This window comes from Triticum aestivum, chromosome 4B (assembly GCF_018294505.1).
Source record: "Triticum aestivum cultivar Chinese Spring chromosome 4B, IWGSC CS RefSeq v2.1, whole genome shotgun sequence".
NCBI classification, from domain to species: domain Eukaryota; kingdom Viridiplantae; phylum Streptophyta; class Magnoliopsida; order Poales; family Poaceae; genus Triticum; species Triticum aestivum.
Window position 1 is genome coordinate 191,104,792 of NC_057804.1, and position 23,375 is coordinate 191,128,166.

Below are 23,375 nucleotides of genomic sequence, written 5' to 3' on the forward strand. Positions count from 1 at the left end.
ATCATACAAGTTAGAGTCCAAAACAAGGGCAAAAGTGTTTGGAAAAGTAGATATGACGGAGACGTATCAACTCCCCCAAGCTTAAACCCTTGCTTGTCCTCAAGCAATTCAGTTGACAAACTGAAAGAGAAAAAGAAAAACTTTTACAAACTCTGTTTGCTCTTGCTGTTGTAAACATGAAAAGCCAGCATTCAAGTTTCAGCCAATATTATGAACTAACCATACTCACAATAACACATAGGTCTCATAATTACTCATATCAATAGCATAATCAGCTAGCGAGCCATAATAATAAAACTCGGATGACAACACTTTCTCAAAATAATCATAACATGATATAACAAAATGGTATCTCGTTAGCCCTTTCTGAGACCGCAAAACATAAATGCAGAGCACCTTTAAAGATCAAGGACTGACTAAACATTGTAATTCATGGTAAAAGAGATCTAGTCAGGTCATACCCAATATAAACCAATTATAATGAATGCAAACGACAGTGTGCTCTCCAGCAGGTGCTTTTAATAAGAAGGGTGATTACTCAACATAAAAGTAAATAGATAGGCCCTTCGCAGAGGGAAGCAGGGATTTGTAGAGGTGCCAGAGCTCGGTTTTGAAATAGAGATAAATTATATTTTGAGCGGCATACTCTCATTGTCAACATAACAACTAAAAGACGACGATATCTTCCATGCTAAACAGATTATAGGCGGTTCCCAAACAGAATGGTAAAGTTTATACTCCCCCTCCTCCAAAAGCATCAATCCATGGCTTGCTCGAAACAACGAGTGCCTCCAACATTCAACGGGTCCTAGTGGGAGTTTTGTTTGCAGTTATTTTGATTTAGTTTGCATAAAGCATGGGACTGGGCATCCCGGCTACCGGCCATTTTCTCGTGAATGAGGAGCGGAGTCCACTCCTCTTGAGAATAACCTGCCTAACACGGAAGATAAGGGCAGCTCTAGTTGACATATGAGCTATTCGAGCATGCAAAACAGAATGTTTATTTGAAGGTTTAGAGTTTGGCACATACAAATTTACTTGGAACGGCAGGTAAATTCCGCATATAGGTAGGTATAGTGGGCTCATATGGAACAACTTTGGGGTTTAAGGAGTTTGGATGCACAAGCAGTATTCCCGCTTAGTACAGGTGAAGGCTAGCAAAAGACTGGGAAGCGACCAACTGAGAGAGCGACAACAGTCGTAAACATGCATTAAAATTAATTTACACCGAATACAAGCATGAGTAGGATATAATCCACCATGAACATAAATATCATGAATGCTATGTTGATTTGATTCAACTACATGCGTGAACATGTGCCAAGTCGAGTCACTCAATTCATTTAAAGGAGGATACCATCCCATCATACCACATCATAATCATTCTAATAGCATGTTGGCACTCAAGGTAAACCATTATAACTCCTAGCTAATCAAGCATGGCACAAGTAACTATAATCTCTAAATGTCATTACAAATATGTTTACTTCATAATAGCTGACTCAGGAACGATGAATCATCATATTTACAAAAACAAGAGAGGTCGAGTTCATACCAGCTTTTCTCATCCCAATAAGTCCATCATATATCATCATTATTGCCTTTCACTTGCACGTCCGAATGATGTGTATAATAATAAGAGTGCACGTGCATTGGACTAAGCTGGAATCTGCAAGCATTCAACTCAAGAGAGAAGACAAGTAATATGGGCTCTAAGTTAAATAAACAATCATGCATGTAAGAGCCACTAAGCATTTTCAATATAGTCTTCTTGACCCCCAAATAAAGGAAAAGAAATAAAAACTATTTACACGGGAAAGTTCCCAACAAGCAAAAGAAGAACAAGAAATATTTTTGGGTTTTCATTTTAATTACTACAGCAAAGAAATAAACTACAACTAATTTTTTGGTTTTTTTTCTTAAGGTTTATTAAACTCACAAGAAGAAAGCAGGAAAAAGAAAATAAACTAGCATGGATATTACAGTGAAAGAGTATGAGCACCGACATCTAGCAATGAGTGTGTGTGAACATAAATGTAATGTCGGTGGGAAATACATACTCCCCCAAGCTTAGGCTTTTGGCCTAAGTTGGTCTATTGCCAGGGATAGCCTGGCGGATACCCGTAGGTGAAGCTGGGGTCATACTGTGACGAAGAAGGCTCCGGCTGCCACTGGCTGGCAACTTCCTCTGGATCCCAAGAATAAACAATAGTCGTGGAGGCTCATCTTGTGGCTCCGGTTCCGGGGCTGGTGTAGGATTCCGATAGGATTGAACGCTGCCCATGGAACGATGTGAGGACCTGCAGATAAGTTAAACAAAGAAGGGGCAGGCAAAGTAATAGTCTCAGGGTGATGTTTATCAAAGTATAATTTGTATTTGAGCTCCCCTTCGCGACTCTTAACAAGAAAATCATGCGCTATCATACTCTTATAATCTAAATAAGCACGGGGCAGTGATGTTTCTTCTTTCTCCTCATGCCTAATAGGTATTTCAAAATGTTCAGCAAGGCATGAAGCATAAATGCCTCCAAAGATGGGGCCCTTAGTACGATTCAGACTTAACCATCTAGCAACAATTCCACCCATACTAACAGAGTTATTGCGGTATAAACCATGGAACAAAATAATAATATCAGGAATACTAAGGTTCCCACAGTTCCCGCGTCCAATCAAGCAACGACTAGCAAATAAGGCAAAGTAGCATAAAACAGGAAAATGTATGCTAGTGATCCTTGCATCAGAAACCTTCCTAGTTTCTCCCACCGTGATGGTGTTAATAAAAGCTTCTACTTCGTTACGGTGGGGTTCATCTAAGGTGCCCTCAAATGGTATTCTGCAAACCTCACATAATTCAGCTAATGTCATCTCTTTAACAACGTCATATAAATGAAACTCTACTATTGGAGGTGATTTCTTAGGGAAAAAGTAGAAGTTTTGCACAAAAGTATTTGTGAGTAAGAGATACTGATGACGTTGGTCGTGGAGGAGGTCGGTGAGGCCAGCATTCTCAATCAATAAATAGAAATCTTCATAAATCCTAGCTCTCCTCAAGAAGTCATCGGAAGGCCATTCACACGGCTGAACCTCCGCGGTGCGAGGTAAATTAAATTTGGGCTTCTGCTCTTCGTCCTTTTGTTTTTCCTTCGAGCTTCGGCTCGACGAGCCCCTCAAAAGTCTCATTATTTCTGAAACAATCTCAAAAGGTGACTATAGACTTGCAATATAGGATCAAGAACACACATATATTCATGAAAACATAATAGGTTCAGATCTGAAATCATGGCACTCGGGCCCTAGTGACAAGCATTAAGCATAGCAAAGTCTTAGCAACATCAATCTCAGAACATAGTGGATACTAGGGATCAAACCCAAACAAAACTAACTCGATTACATGATAAATCTCATCCAACCCATCACCGTCCAACAAGCCTACGATGGAATTACTCACGCACGGCGGTGAGCATCATGAAATTGGTGATGGAGGATGGTTGATGATGACGACAACGACGAATCCCCCTCTACGGAGCCCCGAACAGACTCCAGATCAGCCCTCCCGAGAGAGATTAGGGCTTGGCGGCGGCTCCGTATCGTAAAACGCGATGATTTCTTCCCTCTGATTTTTTTCTCCCCGAAAGCCAATATATGGAGTTGGAGTTGGCGTCGGAGGGCCACCAGGGGGCCCATGAGGTAGGGGGGCGCGCCCAGGGTGGGGGCGCCCCCCACCCTCGTGGACAGGGTGTGGGCCCCCTGGTCTTCATCTTTGGCGAGGATTTTTTATTGTTTTTTCTAAGGTATTCCGTGGAGTTTCAGGTCATTCTGAGAACTTTTATTTTCTGCACATAAAACAACACCATGGCAATTCTGCTGAAAACAACGTCAGTCCGGGTAAGTTCCATTCAAATCATACAAGTTAGAGTCCAAAACAAGGGCAAAAGTGTTTGGAAAAGTAGATACGAGGGAGACGTATCAGGTAATATAATAGCATGGAACAATCAAAAATTATAGATACGTTGGAGATGTATCACTGGGCTTTCTCATAATGATCAATCCATGCTCGATACTTCTTGTACTGGTTCTTTTATGAAGAAGGATATTGAATTAAAATGGGATTTATTGGAAAGAATTAAATGCAACTCTGAAGATTGGAAACTTGATGAAGGTAATGAGTCAAGTATAAAACTTATGTTTGATTGTGTTAAATCTTTTATGGATACTATCGGGGATATACCCTGCGGTGTAACCCGCCGGATGTATGACCCGACTAGAGCTGGAGACTCACTGGCGACCCGCCCGGACCTGGCAGTTTATGGGCAAACTACCTGAACATTGCGACTCGCTGGTAACCTGGCGGGCGGGTCATATAGATGACAAGGCCCAAGGCCCAGAAGGCTGGCTCATGCTATGGTGGGTCGGCTTAAGAGGAAAGGCATAAAGAGCTTTCCCTTAAGGGGGCAAGACTAGGATTCCGCTTGTTATAGAATAGTCCTAGTCCTACTAGGACTCCACATGTAACCCGCCCCTTCAACTTATATAAGGAGGGGCAGGGCACCCCAAGAGGGAGAAGAAATCTCTAAGGCTAGACACAATCAGGAGAGCTGATTTATGCGGTGACTCCCTCATGAGCATAATGAGACCTAGCCACAAACAACATGTAGGGCTATTACCGGATGTTGTTTCCCAGGGCCCAAAGCTGTCTAAATCCTTGTCTCGTGTGTTGATCTGCCTCGCGTCTCTCATCCCGATCAACCCCTCTCAAGCTACCACATAGATGCATTGGCCTCACGACTAAGTCCTCACACTAGGACATCTGCCGTGACAAATCCACGATAGTTGGCACCCACCGCAGGGCTCGCGCACGATGGTGATGAGTTCTTGAAGGGATCCCCAAGGGATCGAGAAGTTTGCAATTTTCCGGGTGAAAAGACCCAGCTCGGAAGGATCTACGTCAGCTTCAAGTTCGTGAGTCCGTATTATGGGACTTTTAAGTTCAAGAAAAATTAGGGCTGCGGTCTTTTGTTCGTCGCCGTCTTGTGATTTACTCTATCATGTATAAGTCGCCAAAGTTCAAAGGCTGTACTGCAGTTATACATTTCACAGAGGCCTCTTGTTTAATGTGTCCATCGACCAGATCAAAGAGAAAGGAAAAGAAGAAAAGGAAAGAAGAGTATGGAAAAGACTCGGACATGACTCAATCGACCATGGCTCGGACTCTGCTTCGTTGCCAAGTTTCCCGCAGCGTGCAAGCTGCTGGTGAGTCGCCTCTTCAACGACGGGTCAACACCGAGCCGCCCCTGTGCCTCGATCATCTGAACCACGCGGCGGATACCTCACAGAGCCGGCCCGTCGAAGCGCTTGTGCCAAACCGCCCGGCCTCGTGCTTGAGCCATCGTTGCCTCGCGCTAATCTAAAGAGCCGCCCCGGGCCTTGCTCCACATTGCCATCCACCTCCACCATGACTGCAGAAGTTATCCCCTTGAGAGTTGGACTTGCGTTCAGTTGCTGGAGATCCTTGGGCAGTGAAGGGTTCAGTTTCAGACTTTAAGTTCAACACTTGGGCCTGTACTTTCAGTGGGATCGGCAAGAACAATATAGAAAATGATGAATGAAACTTGAGCTTTTGATTCTACGCTTGAGCCGTTTCCGTTGAGCTGTCGTGGCCCGGTCCGTCAGCCGCCATCGCCGCGTCTGAGCTACCCCCTACTCCATTAACCCGACGTGACCCACCACAGTCAAGTCACCGTGGCCAGGCCACCACCACCAGTCGCCATGGCCTCGGGTCGGCCCTTTGCTGTGACTCCGAGCCGTGAGCCGCCCGCGGCCTCCCCAAGTATCTGCGCTCTGTTCGGCCCGCGGCGACAGCTCCGCCCCGCGCCATTTGGCCACTGCTACCTCTCGCGGCATAAAGCCGGCTCGTTCCACTGATGAGCTGGCGCCGGGTTGATCTCCTGCCTTGGAGCCTCTCTATGTTAAATCGTCAAACTGCCGACGACGAGCTGCCGGCTGTTTCATCCACTGCGTTGCAGCAGCTGCTGTTCCAGCACTCCGCGGCGGGCCACCGTCGCCTAAGTCGTCGGCCTTGAGCTGTCGTCCGCCTCCTGAGTCGCCTGCGAGCCACCCTGAGCCGGCCTTGCTCCGCTTCGGCCTCGTTTCACCCTGCTCCGAGCGGTCAGTACCGCTACAAGCCGCTCGGGCCCTACCTGGTTATATGTGAGGGTCAGATTAGTACTTTGGTTGGGCTTCGTGAGGTAGGAAGTACTTAAAGCAATCAATGGAGCTCGTACCACTATTTTTCATGCCTTATCCATGAAGATTTTGACCAAAACGGGGGAGAGTGCAGCAAGATCTATTGCAAGGAATTACCGAGGTTTTGCATCGGGGCCAAATATTTTAATGGCCAAGGGGACCTAGAGACAGGGTCTGCGTACGGAGCTTTCGCCTAAATAAATCAGGTGATATTTATCCTATATATTTTTTGTTAAGTACATGTTGATTTATTTGGACAAACAACTACTCTACCCTGCTATATGTTTTGTATACAGGATAATTATGTTTATACCGCGGGTATGGAGCACGAGCTGGCAATATTCTGTACTGGTGTTTGTCTGCGCCATACTGCCCGGGGAACGGACGTGTGCAAACCGCCACCCCCGACCAGTGTTACAATGACTCACCGGGACTGCGCTTGTTTGCTGTTCTACGGATGTGCGTAAACTGTCGTTTTTACGGCCTAATTTACATGACGTGGTTGACTCGCCCATCCACGCTGGCTTACAACGCTACGCTTGTTCATCTATCTGCTCCCGCGTCCGACTCGACCGTGATTGATTTCAGCCTCACCGTGGTGATCATCAACTCCGCGGTGGATAATTTCTGGCCTAACATATCAGGTGAAATCCATCAGTATATTTTTATATTACATATTGCTTTCTTTAAAAGAGCAATTACTTTGGCTTGCAAGTTCTTTAATGCATGACAAGTTGTCTACTGCAAAAGGGACCGTTATGTCACTGAGCTGTTGAATGACTCATACCGGGAGTATATAACAGTCAAATATGGAGAATCTTAAGCCAACTCCTCGAGTCGTCTTAAGACTCGGGGGCTACATGGACATGGCTCAGTAAATGTTGCCAGTTTAAGTAGATTCAAGAACCTCGGGTCATTGGAGGGAAGATAACCCGGTCCCGGAGGCTACTGCTATGTTGATGAAAATTTAAAAGCCGTCAAAAAATTTCTGGCTCAAAATGAAGCATTCTGGTTTAAAATCCGGCTCAAGGGAAATTTGTCTCTCACAAAGCTTTGAAGCTCTCAATATCCGGTTTAAAATTTCGGTCAAGAAGAATTTATCTCTCGCAAAGTTCGAGTTCTCAGAAAGTTAAAGGTTGCCGAAGAGGACCTCCTGCCATGATGTGCGGTTCGAACATGGGTATCCTGCCTTATTGGCTTATCTTATTGGTCACTTGGGGGCTTCCTGCTCAATGAGCATAGCTATGCTTACCCTCTTGATCCGGATTACACGCCTTATTACAAATCACTTGGGGGCTTCCTGCCCAAATTAAAGGATTACCAAAGAGAACTAGCTACACTGCGCAATTTAAACATAGGTATCCTGCCTTGAGGCTCATTATATGTCATTTGGGAGATTCCTGTTCAAACATAGGTGTATTCACCAAAGAGAACATAGCGTCACTACCCTCTTGACTGGCTTGGAACACCAGGTGTATTCACCAAAGTTTCCAGGTTATCTTGTTCAAACATATGTGTATTCACCAAAGAGGACGTAACCTTTTTGGTGTGGAATGCCAGGTGTATTCACCAAAACTTTCTGGGTTATCCTGTTCAAGCATAGGTGTATTCACCAAAGAGAATATAACCCTTTTGGCGTGGAATGCCAGGTGTATTCACCAAAACTTTCCGGGTTCTCCTGCTTTGTAGAGTCTGCCACTCCGTCCAGGTAATCCCGGAATGACCCGCTGAACTTTTGGCAGTCAATCTTATAGACCCTGAACTTGTCAATGTTAAAACAGTGGTTTGTCATGTGAGGCCTGGCTCACAAAGTATAAAAGGTTAACTCAGTGGCTTGGCGGCCTATGAAAGCCTCGTTTTCTGGTTTGTCTTTTGTTTGAACATTTTTTGGAGTTTTGTCTCTTGTCACATATCAATACATGGTTGAAAAACAAAATAGGGCCATGTTGCCTTATGGTTCATGTATACCTTTATCCGGAGTGTTATTAACCCGGCCTGGCTTTGGATTATAAGTCGCCAGGATACAATGATCATATGCTTAGAGCTTTCCGCTCAAGTTTTGGGATATCACCCCTTGCTGCATTCGATGTTATAAGCCGGCAGTATGAATATATTGAACAGAGCATTATGCTTCTATTTATGGGTTGTTGCCTTTACTACAATATTTATGATAAGTCGGCAGTATGAACTGATTTCATAGGCCATGTAGCCTTGATTATATGACATCATTGCGCATCTTTGGATTTGATAACCTGCCATGATGGCAGATTTTAGTCGCCAGGATATTTTGCCTTGAGCAATCAAAATGAGGATATTTCATGACTCCGGGTTGATACTGGCCCCAGATTATAATTATCAAGGCATCACCATGGTATTAATCTACAGGTATGTCTTTCAAAAATGGTATGAATATTTTGGGTTTGGTAAACCGCCTTGGCTATGGACGTTAAGTCGCCGATATACTTTGATTGCGCAATTGGAATTATGCGCTATAAAATCTTTGGATTGCACCCTGGCTTTGGACGTTAAGTCGCCATCATATTTTGGATTGCGCTATTGAAATCATGCACTTATAAATCATTGGATTGTTATCTTCACTGCATATGGCGATGTAAGCCAACAGTATAAATCAATCCTACATGTATGTTTTCCTGGTTATATGAATATACGAGGTTTGATAAGCCGCCCTGGCTTTTGACTTTAAGTCGCCAGTGTGTTTAGACTTGAATGGCCTTAATGCTAATCTTTTCCATAATTTCATAAGATTATATTATGTTTGGGTTGTTACCCGCCCTGGCTTTTGACGTTAAGTCGCCAGGGCATATGTTGTTTAAACTCTATGCAAGATTTACAGAGCTATAACTTACATAAATGATTAAGCTCAAGCCCATCATCAAAAAATGAAATTGGTGTTTCAAAAGGGTTATCAATTATTGATGTTCACAAAAGCTATAAGCCATCGGGTTACAAAAATCCTGGATTACAATGGATGCGCATTAAGTCGCCATCGGCCAAGAGCTACTGAGTATTTAAACTCCGGATTTACTTGTCAACCAATAAGTTATTCAAATCTTTAATAGCCAAACTCGCTGGATTGTCATGATAATATTGAATGATTGAGGTTTTCATACCGAATTATATTATTCAAATCTTGATTAGCCAATATGGCTGGATTTTTATTATGGTTATCAATAACGAGTATTATGATTGAGGTTTTCAAAGTCGCTTCAGCGCAATGGCTATTATTTCTTTATCAATGGATATGATTTATTCTACAATGGAAGGAATAGTCCCGAGTTGCTGCAGGCTTATGATCCGGCACTTGGGGGCTACATTATTCAAGTTGAGATTACATCAAATATGCAAGTCCCATGTCACTGCCAGCATGCACCATGGCACTTGGGGGCTAATGCAAAGTCATTTTTTGCTTGCCTTATTGAATACCCGACTCATCACATCATAATGAGCCGGCCCTTGGGGGCTACCAATTGCTCCTGTCAAAAATTCAAAGTACACAAGCCTTAATCTATTATATTGAATGATATATTGTTCAGTTGGTAGAGCGCAAGGCTCTTAATCTTATGGACGTGGGTTCGATCCCCATGGTGGGGGTGACATCATATGATGTTATTGTCAATGAAGTATATATAAAGTCCCAGATCAGTATTGTCTTGCTGAGCCGGCCTTGGGGGCTATACGTTGTTGTTCAAGTCTACATGATCATATCTACAAAGTCCTGCTCATTATTGCATAATGACCCGGCCCTTGGGGGCTACACTGGTTGAAGTTTTTATGAGAATAAGGCAATTACAAGTCCCAGGTTGCTGCAAGCATGGCAACCCGGCACTTGGGGGCTATATATGTGGAATATTCAGTTATGACTAGTGACTGATATGAGCAACTTGGATTTCTTCAAGGTTGCAACATTTATATTGAAGCGAGTCTTAAGCTGTTACTACGCTCCCGTCTTAAGACTTGGGGGCTACAGGTGATATGAATATAATGGAGGAACATCTTCAAGTTCTCAGTTCTTTGAAACAAATCAGGTATCATATTCTCCATTTTGGCTTGGATAGCTCAGGAAAGTCAACTACATGACCTGTCATCATTTGTTTATAACCCGACAATTTTGGCAATCATAAATTGGCAAGATACATATTTAAGCCGGCTGAATATCAGTTGAATATTCCAAGACCCATATTTTTGTCAAGTCAGAGCATTGAAGGCCGACTCAAATGGATTATTGTTTATAATATTTTTTTGCAAGAAACCAATGTCAGCAAATTGATTATGAAGCTGGCCTATTGACCCGGATTTTTCAGAAGAAGTGCCGGATTTTTTGCATTGGCAAAGTTTGAACATATCTATTAAAGGAAATTTTCTATGATATCATGGACACGCATCCAGGAGGAAATGACAAGGACTTAAGGATGATCAGGTGCCGGATCAGGAGAACTTTTAAACCGGAGTACAACCTATCAAATTTGTTCTTGTGTTTATTGTGCAGGATCAGTTTAACATGGATAAATCCAAATTAAACTGGGGGCTAATGTCGGGGAGATACCCCGCGGTGTAACCCGCCGGATGTATGACCCAGCTAGAGCTAGAGACTTACTGGCGACCCGCCTGGACCTGGCGGTTTACGGGCAACCTACCTGAACATTGCGACTCACTGGTGACCCGGGAGGCGGGTCAAATAGATGACAAGGCCCAAGGCCCAGAAGGCCGGCTCATGCTATGGTGAGCTGGCTTAAGAGGATAGGTGTAAGGAGTTTTCCCTTAAGGGGGCAAGACTAGGATTCCACTTGTTATAGAATAGTCCTAGTCCTACTAGGACTCCTCATGTAAACCACCCCTTAACCTTATATAAGGAGGGGCAGGGTACCCCAAGAGGGAGAAGAAATCTCTAAGGCTAGACACAATTAGGAGAGCCAGTTTATGCGGTGACTCCCTCATGAGAATAATGAGACCTAGCCACAAACAACATGTAGGGCTATTACCAGATGTTGTTTCCCGGGGCCCGAAGCTATCTAAATCCTTGTCTTGTGTTTTGATCCGCCTCATGTCTCTCATCCTGATCAACCCTCTCAAGCTACCACATAGATGCATTGGCCTCACGACTAAGTCCTCACACTAGGACATCTGCTGTGATAAATCCACGACAGATACCGATGCTTTTCGTGAATTTAGCACTAAATATGAACTTGACTCTAAGATAGTAGCTTCTTTCTGTGAATCTTTTGCTACTCATGTTGATCTCCCTAAGGAGAAGTGGTTTAAATATCATCCTCCCATTGAAGTGAAAGTAGTAGAACCTATTAAAGTTGAAGAAGAAACTATTACTTATAATGTTGATCATGTTGTTCCTACTGCTTATATTGAGAAGCCACCTTTTCCTGTTAGGATAAAAGATCATGCTAAAGCTTCAACTGTGGTTCGTAAAAGTTATACTAGAACACCTACACCCCCTGAGAAAATTAAAGTTGAATCTAGTATTGCTTTGGTTAAAGATCTCTTGGCCAATAATATAGATGGGCATGTATTTTATTTCTGTGATGAAGCTGCTAGAATTGCTAAACCTGATATTAAAGATTAACATAGACCCGCTGTTGGCATGCCTGTTGTTTATCTTAAAATAGGAGATCATTGTTATCATGGCTTATGTGATGGGTGCTAGTGTGAATGCAATCCCTTTTACCTTGTATCAAGAAATTATGAATGACAACACACTTGCTGAGATAGAAGATATTGATGTTACTATTTGATGACCCACAAGTATAGGGGATCTATCATAGTCCTTTCGATAAGTAAGAGTGTCGAACCCAATGAGGATCAGAAGGAAATGATAAGCGGTTTTCAGTAATGTTTTCTCTGCAAGCACTGAAATAGTAGGTGATAGATAATTTTGTGATAAGATAAATATTAACGAGCAAAAAGTAATAACGTAAATAAAGTGCAGCAAGGTGGCCCAATCCTTTATGTAGCAAAGGATAAGCCTGGACAGATTCTAATAATGAAGAAGGATCTCCCGAGGACACATTGGGAATTATCGTCAAGCTAGTTTTCATCACGTTCATAAGATTCACGTTCAGTACTTTGATAATTTGATATGTGGGTGGACCGGCACTTGGGTACTGTCCTAACTTGTACAAGCATCCCACTTATGATTAACCCCTATTGCAAGCATCCGCAACTACAAAAAGGAGTATTAAGGTAAACCTAACCACAACATTAAACATATGGGTCCATATCAACCCCTAACGAAGCAACACATAAACTAGGGTTTAAGCTTCTGTAACTCTAGCAACCCATCATCTACTTATTACTTCCCTATGACTTCCTCTAGGCCCAAATAATGGTGAAGTGTCATGTAGTCGACGTTCACATAACACCACTAGAGGAAAGACAACATACATCTCATCGAAATATCGAACGAATACCAAATTCACATGACTACTAATAGCAAGACTTCACCCATGTCCTCAGGAACAAACGTAACAACTCACAAAGCATATTCATGTTCATAATAAGAGGAGTAATAATATGCATAAAGGATCTGAACATATGATCTTCCACCAAGTAAACCAAATAGCATCAACTACAAGGAGTAATCAACACTACTAGCAACCCACAGGTACCAATTTGTGGTTTTGATACAAGATTGGATACAAGAGATGAACTAGGGTTTTGAGAGGAGATGGTGGTGGTGAAGATGTTGATGGAGATTGACCCCATCCCGATGAGAGGATCGTTGGTGATGACGTTGGTGATGATTTCCCCCTCCCGGAGGGAAGTGTCCCCGGTAGAACAGCTCCGCCAGAGCCCTAGATTAATCCCTCCAAGGTTCCGCCTTGTGGCGGCGGAGTTTCGTCCCGTAAGCTTGCCCGCGATTTTTTCCAGGACAAAACCCTTCATATATCAGAAGATGGACACCGGAAGCCCAACAGGGGGCCCAGGAGATAGGGGGCCGCGCCCTACAAGGGGGGGGGGGGCTGTCTCCTGGACAAGGTGTGGGCCCCCTGGCCTATTTATTTTTCCCATAAATCCTTATTAAATCCAAAAAGTTGTTTCGTGGAGTCTTAGGTCTTTTGGAGTTGTGCAGAATAGGTTTCCAACGTTTGCTCCTTTTCCAGCCAGAATTCCAGCTGCCGGCATTCCCCCTCTTCATGGTAAACCTTGTAAAATAAGAGAGAATAGCCATAAGTATTGAGATATAATGTGTAATAATAGACCATAATGCAACAAATATGGATATAAAAGCATGATGCAAAATGGACGTATCAACTCCCCCAAGCTTAGACCTTGCTTGTCCTCAAGCGGAAGCCGAAATCGAAAATATGTCCACATGTTTAGAGATAGAGGTGTGGATAAAAATAAAATACGGACATGAGGGCATCATGATCATTCTAATAACAGCAACATATATGGATTTTATCATATGATTTCCTATGTTCAAGTAATAAGCAATTCACAATGTCAAGTATGGCTCAAAAACTTTATTGGGAACTAACAAACTATAATCTCAGTCATTGAAGCAATTGCAATTTATCGTAACATCAGAAAGAGTCAATAATAGAGCTTTTCAGTGAGCTCACATACTCAACTATCTCATAGTCCCCTATAATTGTTAACACTCAGGCAATACTTGTGGTTATAGAGTTTCAGCCGGACACTGAGAAAGATAGGGGCTTATTGTGTTGCCTCCCAACATATTCACCTTTAGGTGATGTCAACAATAATAGCCTATGCCAACTTACATCCAATTGGATATATGTATCATGATCTTTCAAACACGAGGAGCTTTCCAAAGGATAAAAATAAAAAGGGAGAGGTGAGTATCACCTTGACTCAAGCATAAAGTAAAACATAAAGTAAAAGATAGGCCCTTCGCAAAGGGAAGCAGAGGTTGTCATGTGCGTTTAGGGTTGATGCACAAAATCTTAATGCAAAAGAACATCACTTTATATTGCCCCTTGTATGTGGACCTTTATTATGTAGTCCGTCGCTTTTATTACTTCCACAACAAGTTCGTACAAAGCTTATTTTCTCTGCACTAATAAGTCATGCATATTTAGAGAGCAATTTTTATTGCTTGCACCGATGACAACTTACTTGAAGGATCTTACTCAATCCATAGGTAGGTATGGTGGACTCTCATGGCAAAACTGGGTTTAAGGATATTTGGAAGCACAAGTAGTATCTCTACTTGGTGCAAGGAATTTGGCTAGCATGAGGGGAAAGGAAAGCTCAACATGTTTGGAAGGTCAATGACAATATACTTTAACTGAGATGTCGGAAAACATAAACCATTACGTTGTCTTCCTTGTCCAACGTCAACTCTTTTAGCATGTCATACTTAATGAGTGCTTCACAATCATAAAAGATGTCCAAGATAATATATTTATATGTGAACCCCTCTTTCCTTATCACTTCCTATTAATTGCAACGATGACCAAGGCTACGTTCATCAACTCTCAACAATTTTTATGCCTCATACTTTCTATGTGTGAAGTTATCACTATCCATAAGATCAATATGAACTCTTTTGTTCTTTCTACTTTCTCAAGATCATAGCAACATAGCAAAGCCCTTGACTCAACACTAATCTTTATTATAGATAGCACACAGACTCGATTACATAAAGAGATCACAATGAAAAACTCAAAACTACTTGATATCAAAACTTCAAACTAATAGATCAAGATACTACTAAAGGATCGAACTAAATAAAGCGGTAAAGATAGGAGTGTGATGGTGATATGATACCGGAGCACCTCCCCCAAGCTTGGCAGTTGCCAAGGGGAGTGCCCATACCCATGTGATTATTTCTTCGGAGGTGGTGAAGTAGGAGTTGTTGCATCTTTCTTCTCTAGCTTGCGTCTGAGGTTAAAATTTTCCTCCCTCAGATCCTCATTCTCGAGCTCAAGTTTCATTATCTTTTTGCATAGTGCTGCCTTACTGTCCTGCAAAAAACGTGGTGGGATAGATTGGACCTTAGGGAGGCTTGACTTCCTGAACTCCACATGCATATCATCAGGTTGAGGTAGTGGATCGTCCTCTTCATTGGAGCTTGTCTCCTCCTTCCTCTTTGGATCATAGTCTTCTTCTTCCTCTGTGGTCCAGCCATAATGTTCCACATACCCATATACTTTTGGGTTCGCAATATAATCATCCATGTAGCTCTCTCCCTCCGAATCTTGGGACGACATCTTGCTTTATTCTGCAACAGGAACAGCTCGAAACGAAAACAGAGGATATTCGCGTGATACGGTGGTCAAAACCTTCGGGAGTATATGTAATGAATTTTTTACCGACCAAAATACGTAACATACAAGAAAACGGAGTCCGGGAGGCACACGAGGTGCCCACGAGACAGGGGGCGCGCCCTACAGGAGGGGCGCGGCCTCCTCTCTCGTGGGAGCCTCGTGTCCCTTTCGGACTACTTCTTTCTTCCTAAAATTCTTAAATAATCCAAAACTGATAAAAATTGCCATTAGAGTTGTTTTGGAGTCGGTTTACTTACTGTACCACATACCTATGCCTTTTCGGAGTCTAGATCATTCTGGAAAGTGTCTCTTATGTATTCCTCAGGGGTTATGGTTTCAATAATATTAGTTTCAACATTGATAGGATTACCTGAAATATGATGTTTAATTCTTTGACCGTTTACCACCCTCGGATTTGTGCCTTCGAAGTTGTTGATTTTTATAGCTCTAGAACGATAGATCTCCTCGATAACGTAGGGACCTTCCCATTTTGAGAGAAGTTTTCCTGCAAAAAATCTTAAACGGGAGTTGAACAATAACACATAATCTCCTACGTTAAACTCACACTTTTGTATCCTCTTATCATGCCAGCGTTTGACTTTTTCTTTGAAAAGCTTGGCATTCTCATATGCTTGGGTTCTCCATTCATCAAGTGAGCTAATATCAAACAACCTCTTCTCACCGGCAAGTTTGAAGTCATAATTGAGCTCTTTAATAGCCCAATATGCTTTATGTTCAAGTTCAAGAGGTAAATGACATGCTTTTCCATAAACCATCTTATATGGAGACATACCCATAGGATTTTTGTATGCAGTTCTATAGGCCCATAATGCATCATCAAGTTTTTTGGACCAATTCTTTCTAGATCTATTCACAGTCTTTTGCAAAATTAATTTGAGCTCTCTATTGCTCAACTCTACTTGACCACTAGACTGCGGGTGATAAGGAGATGCGATTCTATGATTGACATCATACTTAGCAAGCATCTTACGGAAAGCACCATGAATAAAGTGTGAACCACCATCAGTCATAAGATATCTAGGGACTCCAAACCTCGGAAAAATAACTTCTTTAAGCATTTTAATAGAAGTGTTATGATCAGCACTACTAGTTGGAATAGCTTCTACCCACTTAGTAACGTAATCAACAGCAACTAAAATATGTGTATAACCATTGGAGGCAGGAAAAGGTCCCATATAATCAAAGCCCCAAACATCAAACGGTTCAATAACAAGAGAATAATTCATAGGCATTTCTTGACGTCTACTGATGTTACCTATTCTTTGACATTCATCACAAGATAAGACAAATTTACGGGCATCTTTGAAAAGAGTAGGCCAATAAAAACCAGATTGTAGTACCTTGTGTGCAGTTCTATCTCCAGCGTGGTGTCCTCCATAGGATTCAGAGTGACACTTGCGTAGGATTTGTTCCTGTTCATGCTCAGGCACACAACGTCTAATAATACCATCTACTCCTTCTTTATAAAGGTGTGGATCATCCCAGAAGTAATGTCTTAAATCATAAAAGAACTTTTTCTTTTGCTGGTATGTGAAACTAGGCGGTATATATTTAGCAACAATGTAATTAGCATAGTCAGCATACCAAGGAGCAGTACGAGAAGCATTGACGACCGCTAATTGTTCATCAGGAAAGCTATCATTAATAGGCAGTGGGTCATCAAGAACATTCTCTAACCTAGACAAGTTGTCTGCAACGGGGTTCTCAGCTCCCTTTCTATCAATAATATGCAAGTCAAATTCTTGGAGCAAGAGAACCCATCTAATGAGTCTAGGCTTAGCATCTTTCTTTTCCATAAGATATTTAATAGCAGCATGATCAGTGTGGATAGTAACTTTGGAATCAACAATATAAGGTCTAAACTTATCACATGCAAACACAACTGCTAAGAATTCTTTTTCAGTGGTAGCATAATTTCTCTGGGCAGTATCAAGAGTCTTGCTAGCATAATGGATAACATTCAATTTCTTATCGACTCTTTGCCCTAAAACAGCACCTACAGCATAATCACTAGCATCACACATAATTTCAAAAGGTAAATTCCAATCAGGTGGCTGAACAATAGGTGCAGTGATCAAAGCTTTCTTAAGTGTTTCAAATGCTTCTACACAATCATCATCAAAGACAAAAGGAATATCTTTTTGCAATAAATTAGTCAGAGGCCTAGAGATTTTAGAAAAGTCCTTAATGAACCTCCTATAAAAGCCCGCATGACCAAGGAAACTTCTTATACCTTTTATGTCCTTGGGTCCTGGCATCTTTTCAATAGCATCAACTTTGGCTTTATCAACTTCAATACCTCTCTCGGAGATCATGTGCCCCAAGACAATGCCTTCATTAACCATAAAGTGACACTTTTCCCAATTCAGGACGAGACTAGTGTCTTCGCATCTCTGCAAAACTCGATCAAGGTTGCTCAAACAATCATCAAAAGAGGATCCATAGACGGAGAAGTCATCCATGAATACCTCACAAATCTTTTCACAAAAATCAGAAAATATAGCCATCATGCATCTTTGAAAGGTAGCAGGTGCATTACATAAACCAAAAGGCATACGTCTATAAGCAAAAGTACCAAAAGGGCAAGTAAAAGTAGTTTTAGATTGATCCCTCGCTGATACAGGTATCTGAGAGAAGCCAGAATAACCATCTAGAAAGCAAAAATGTGTGTGTTTGGATAGCCTTTCTAGCATTTGATCAATAAAAGGTAAAGGGTAATGATCTTTCTTAGTAGCTTTATTTAACTTACGAAAATCAATTACCATCCTATAGCCTGTAATAATTCTTTGCGGGATCAATTCATCTTTATCATTAGGAACAACGGTAATACCTCCCTTTTTAGGGACACAATGGACAGGGCTTACCCATTCACTATCAGCAACGGGATAAATAATACCTGCCTCAAGGAGTTTTAGTATCTCCTTTCTTACCACTTCCTTCATTTTGGGATTTAATCGTCTTTGAGGATCTCTAACTGGTTTGGCATCTTTCTCCACTGAAATTTTGTGTTGACATAATGTGGGACTAATGCCCTTAAGATCATCCAGAGTATATCCAATAGCAGCTCTGTGCTTCTTCAGAGTTTTCAATAATCTTTCTTCTTCTTTCTCTGAAAGGTTAGCACTAATAATAACAGGATATATTTCTTTTTCATCAAGATAAGCATACTTAAGATTATCAGGTAATGGTTTGAGTTCAAACACGGGATCACCCTTGGGTGGAGGGGGATCCCCAAGAATTTCAACGGGAAGGTTATGTTTCAGCATAGGTTCTTGTTTAAGGAACACTTCATCTATTTCTTCCCTTTCCTTCATAAACATATCGTTTTCATGGTCTAGCAAATATTGTTCTAACGGATCAGTTGGAGGAACAGCAATGGAAGCAAGACCAATAATTTCATCCTTACTAGGTGGTTCCCTTTCACGAGGTTGTCTACTAAACTTAGCAAAATTAAACTCATGAGACATACCATCTATGCCAACAGTGACAATATTCTTTTCACAATTAATCTTAGCACTAGCAGTATTCAAGAAGGGTCTACCAAAAATAATGGGACAAAAATCATCTTGTGGGGAACCAAGAACAAGAAAATCAGCAGGGTATTTAATCTTCCCACACAAGACTTCAACATCTCTAACAATCCCAATAGGTTTAATGGTGTCCCTATTAGCAAGCTTAATAGTAACATCAATGTCTTCTAATTCAACAGGTGCAATATCGTGCATAATTTCTTTATAAAGATCATAAGGTATCGCATTAGCACTAGCACCCATATCACATAAACCATGATAACAATGATCTCCTATTTTAACAGAAATAACAGGCGTGCCTACAACAGGTCTACGTGTCTTAGTATCGGGTCTAGCAATATTAGCAGTTTCACCCAAGAAAGAGATAACATGCCCATCTAAGTCCTCATCCAAAGATCTTTAATCATAGCAATACCAGGTTCAACATTAATTTGCTCAGGAGGTGTATAGGTCCTAGTATTACTCTTACGAACAACAGTCGAAGCTTTAACATGATCTTTTATCCTAACAGGAAAAGGAGGTTTTTCAACATAAGCAGTAGGAATAATAGGATCACTATATGTAATAGTCTTCTCTTCGACTGTAATAGGTGCAACTACTTTCACTTCAACAGGAGGATTATATTTAAACCACTTCTCTTTAGGGAGATCAACGTGAGTAGCAAAAGTTTCACAAAAAGTAGCTACTATCTCAGAGTCAAGTCCATACTTAGAGCTAAATCCACGGAAAGCATCGGTATCCATAAAAGATTTAACACAATCGAACTTAGGTGTCATACCTGACTCCTTACCATCGTCGGAACCCCAATCTTCAGAGTTGCGTTTAATTCTTTCCAATAAGTCCCATTTGAAATCAATAGTCTTCAGCATATAGGAACCAGCACAGGAAGTATCGAGCAAGTTGCGATTATCAAGAGAAAGCCGAGCATAAAAATTCTGAATAATCATTTCCCGAGAGAGCTCATGATTGGGGCATGAATACAACATTGACTTAAGCCTCCCCCAAGCTTGAGCGATGCTTTCTCCTTCGCGAGGCCAGAAATTATATATGTAATTACGATCACGATGAACAAGATGCATAGGATAGAACTTCTGGTGAAATTCCAACTTCAATCGCTTATAATTCCAATATCTCGTATCATCACATAGCCTATACCATGTCATTGCATCTCCCTTCAAAGATAAAGGGAAGACCTTCCTTTTGACAACATCATCGGGAATACCTGCAAGCTTAAATAATCCACAAACTTCATCCACAAAGATAAGGTGTAAGTCGGGATGCAATGTTCCGTCTCCTACAAAAGGATTAGCTAGCAGTTTTTCTATCATACCCGAAGGAATCTCAAAGTGAATATTTTCATAAGGTTCAGTAGGTTGAGGAGCATCTCTTTGCTCTTCTGGTTGGGGTGAAGATACCCCAAACAAGCCCCTCAAAGGATTAGTTTCCATAGTGACAAGTAACAGAAAATTTCAGCACACTATATAAATGTTTCCTTACCAAGTTCCACTCACCAAGAGTGCTACGCTCCCCGGCAACGGTGCCAGAAAAGAGTCTTGATGACCCACAAGTATAGGGGATCTATCATAGTCCTTTCGATAAGTAAGAGTGTCGAACCCAACAAGGAGCAGAAGGAAATGATAAGCGGTTTTCAGTAAGGTTTTCTCTGCAAGCACTGAAATAGTAGGTGATAGATAGTTTTGTGATAAGATAAATAGTAACGAGCAAAAAGTAAATAAAGTAAATAAAGTGCAGCAAGGTGGCCCAATCCTTTATGTAGCAAAGGATAAGCCTGGACAAATTCTAATAATGAAGAAGGAGCTCCCGAGGACACATTGGGAATTATCGTCAAGCTAGTTTCCATCACGTTCATAAGATTCGCGTTCGGTACTTTGATAATTTGATATGTGGGTGGACCGGCACTTGGGTACTGCCCTAACATGGACAAGCATCCCACTTATGATTAACCCCTATTGCAAGCATCCGCAACTACAAAAAGGAGTATTAAGGTAAACCTAACCACAACATTAAACATATGGGTCCATATCAACCCCTAACGAAGCAACGCATAAACTAGGGTTTAAGCTTCTGTCACTCTAGCAACCCATCATCTACTTATTACTTCCCTATGCCTTCCTCTAGGCCCAAATAATGGTGAAGTGTCATGTAGTCGACGTTCACATAACACCACTAGAGGAAAGACAACATACATCTCATCAAAATATCGAACGAATACCAAATTCACATGACTACTAATAGCAAGACTTCACCCATGTCCTCAGGAACAAACGTAACTACTCACAAAGCATATTCATGTTCATAATCAGAGGGGTAATAATATGCATAAAGGATCTGAACATATGATCTTCCACCAAGTAAACCAAATAGCATCAACTACAAGGAGTAATCAACACTACTAGCAACCCACAGGTACCAATTTGTGGTTTTGATACAAGATTGGATACAAGAGATGAACTAGGGTTTTGAGAGGAGATGGTGCTGGTGAAGATGTTGATGGAGATTGACCCCCTCCCGATGAGAGGATCGTTGGTGATGACGTTGGTGATGATTCCCCCTCCCGGAGGGAAGTGTCCCCGGCAGAACAGCTCCGCCAGAGCCAAGGTTCCGCCTCGTGGCGGCGGAGTTTCATCCCGTAAGCTTGCCCACGATTTTTTCCAGGACAAAACCCTTCATATATCAGAAGATGGATGCCGGAAGCCCACCAGGGGGCCCAGGAGATAGGGGGTCATGTCCTATAGGGGGGGGCGCCTCCCTGTCTCCTGGACAGGGTGTGGGCCCCCTGGCCTATTTCTTTTGCCCATAAATCCTTATTAAATCCAAAAAGTTGTTTCGTGGAGTCTCAATTCTTCTGGAGTTGTGCAGAATAGGTTTCCAACGTTTGCTCCTTTTCCCGCCAGAATTCTAGCTGCCGGCATTCCCCCTCTTCATGGTAAACCTTGTAAAATAAGAGAGAATAGCCATAAATATTGAGATATAATGTGTAATAACAGCCCATAATGCAATAAATATGGATATAAAAGCATGATGCAAAATGGACGTATCACTATTAAGCTTGCCAATAGAGATACTATATCACCAATTGGGATTGTTAGAGATATTGAAGTCTTGTGTGGGAAAATAAAATACCCTACTGATTTTCTTGTTCTTGGTTTCCCACAAGATGATTTTTGTCCCATTATATTTGGTAGACCTTTCTTGAATACTATTAATGCTAAGATAGACTGTGAGAAGGAAATTGTTACTATAAGTTTTGGGGATATGTCTCATGATTTTACTTTCTCTAAATTTCGTAGACAACCCTATGATAAAGAATGGCCTTGTAAGGATGAAATTATTGGTCTTGCTTCTATTGTCTTGCCTCCTATTGATCCTTTAGAACAATATTTGCTAGACCATGAAAATGATATGTTTATGAATGAAAGAAAAGAATTAGATGAAATATTCTTTAATCAAGGGCTTGTTTTGAAACACAATTTGGCTGTTGAAATCCTTGGAGATCCTCCTCCACCCAAGGGTGATCCCGTGTTTGAGCTTAAACAATTACCTGATACTTTGAAATATGCTTATCTTGATGAAAAGAAGTATTATTAGTGCTAACCTTTCAAGCATGAAGAAAGGAAATTATTGGAAACTCTGAAGAAGCACTGTGATGCTATTGGATATACTCTTGATGATCTTAAGGGCATTAGTCCCACTCTATGTCAGCACAAAATTAATATGGAGCCTGACGCTAAACCAGTTGTTGATTACCAACGACGGTCAAATCCTAAGATGAAAGAAGTGGTAAGAAATGAAATACTAATGCTTCTAGAGGCATGTATAATTTATCCTATTGCTGATAGTAGATGGGTAAGTCATGTTCATTGTGTCCCTAAGAAGGGAGGTATTATTGTTGTTCCTAATGATAAGAATGAATTGATTCCACAAAGAATTATTACAGGTTAAAGAATGGTAAATGATTTTCGCAAATTAAACAAAGCTACTAAAAAAGATCATTACCCTCTACCTTTTATAGATCAAATGCTAGAAAGATTATCCAAACATACACATTTTTTCTTTGTAGATGGTTATTCTGGTTTCTCTCAAATACCCGTGTCAAAAGAGGACCAAGAAAAGACCACTTTTACTTGCCCTTTCGGTACTTTGGGTTATAGAAGTATGCCTTTCGGTTTATGCAATGCATCTGCTACCTTTCAAAGATGTATGACTGCTATATTCTTTGACTTTTGTGAAAAGATTGTTGAGCTTTTCATGGATGATTTCTCTATTTATGGAAGTTCTTTTGATAATTGCTTAA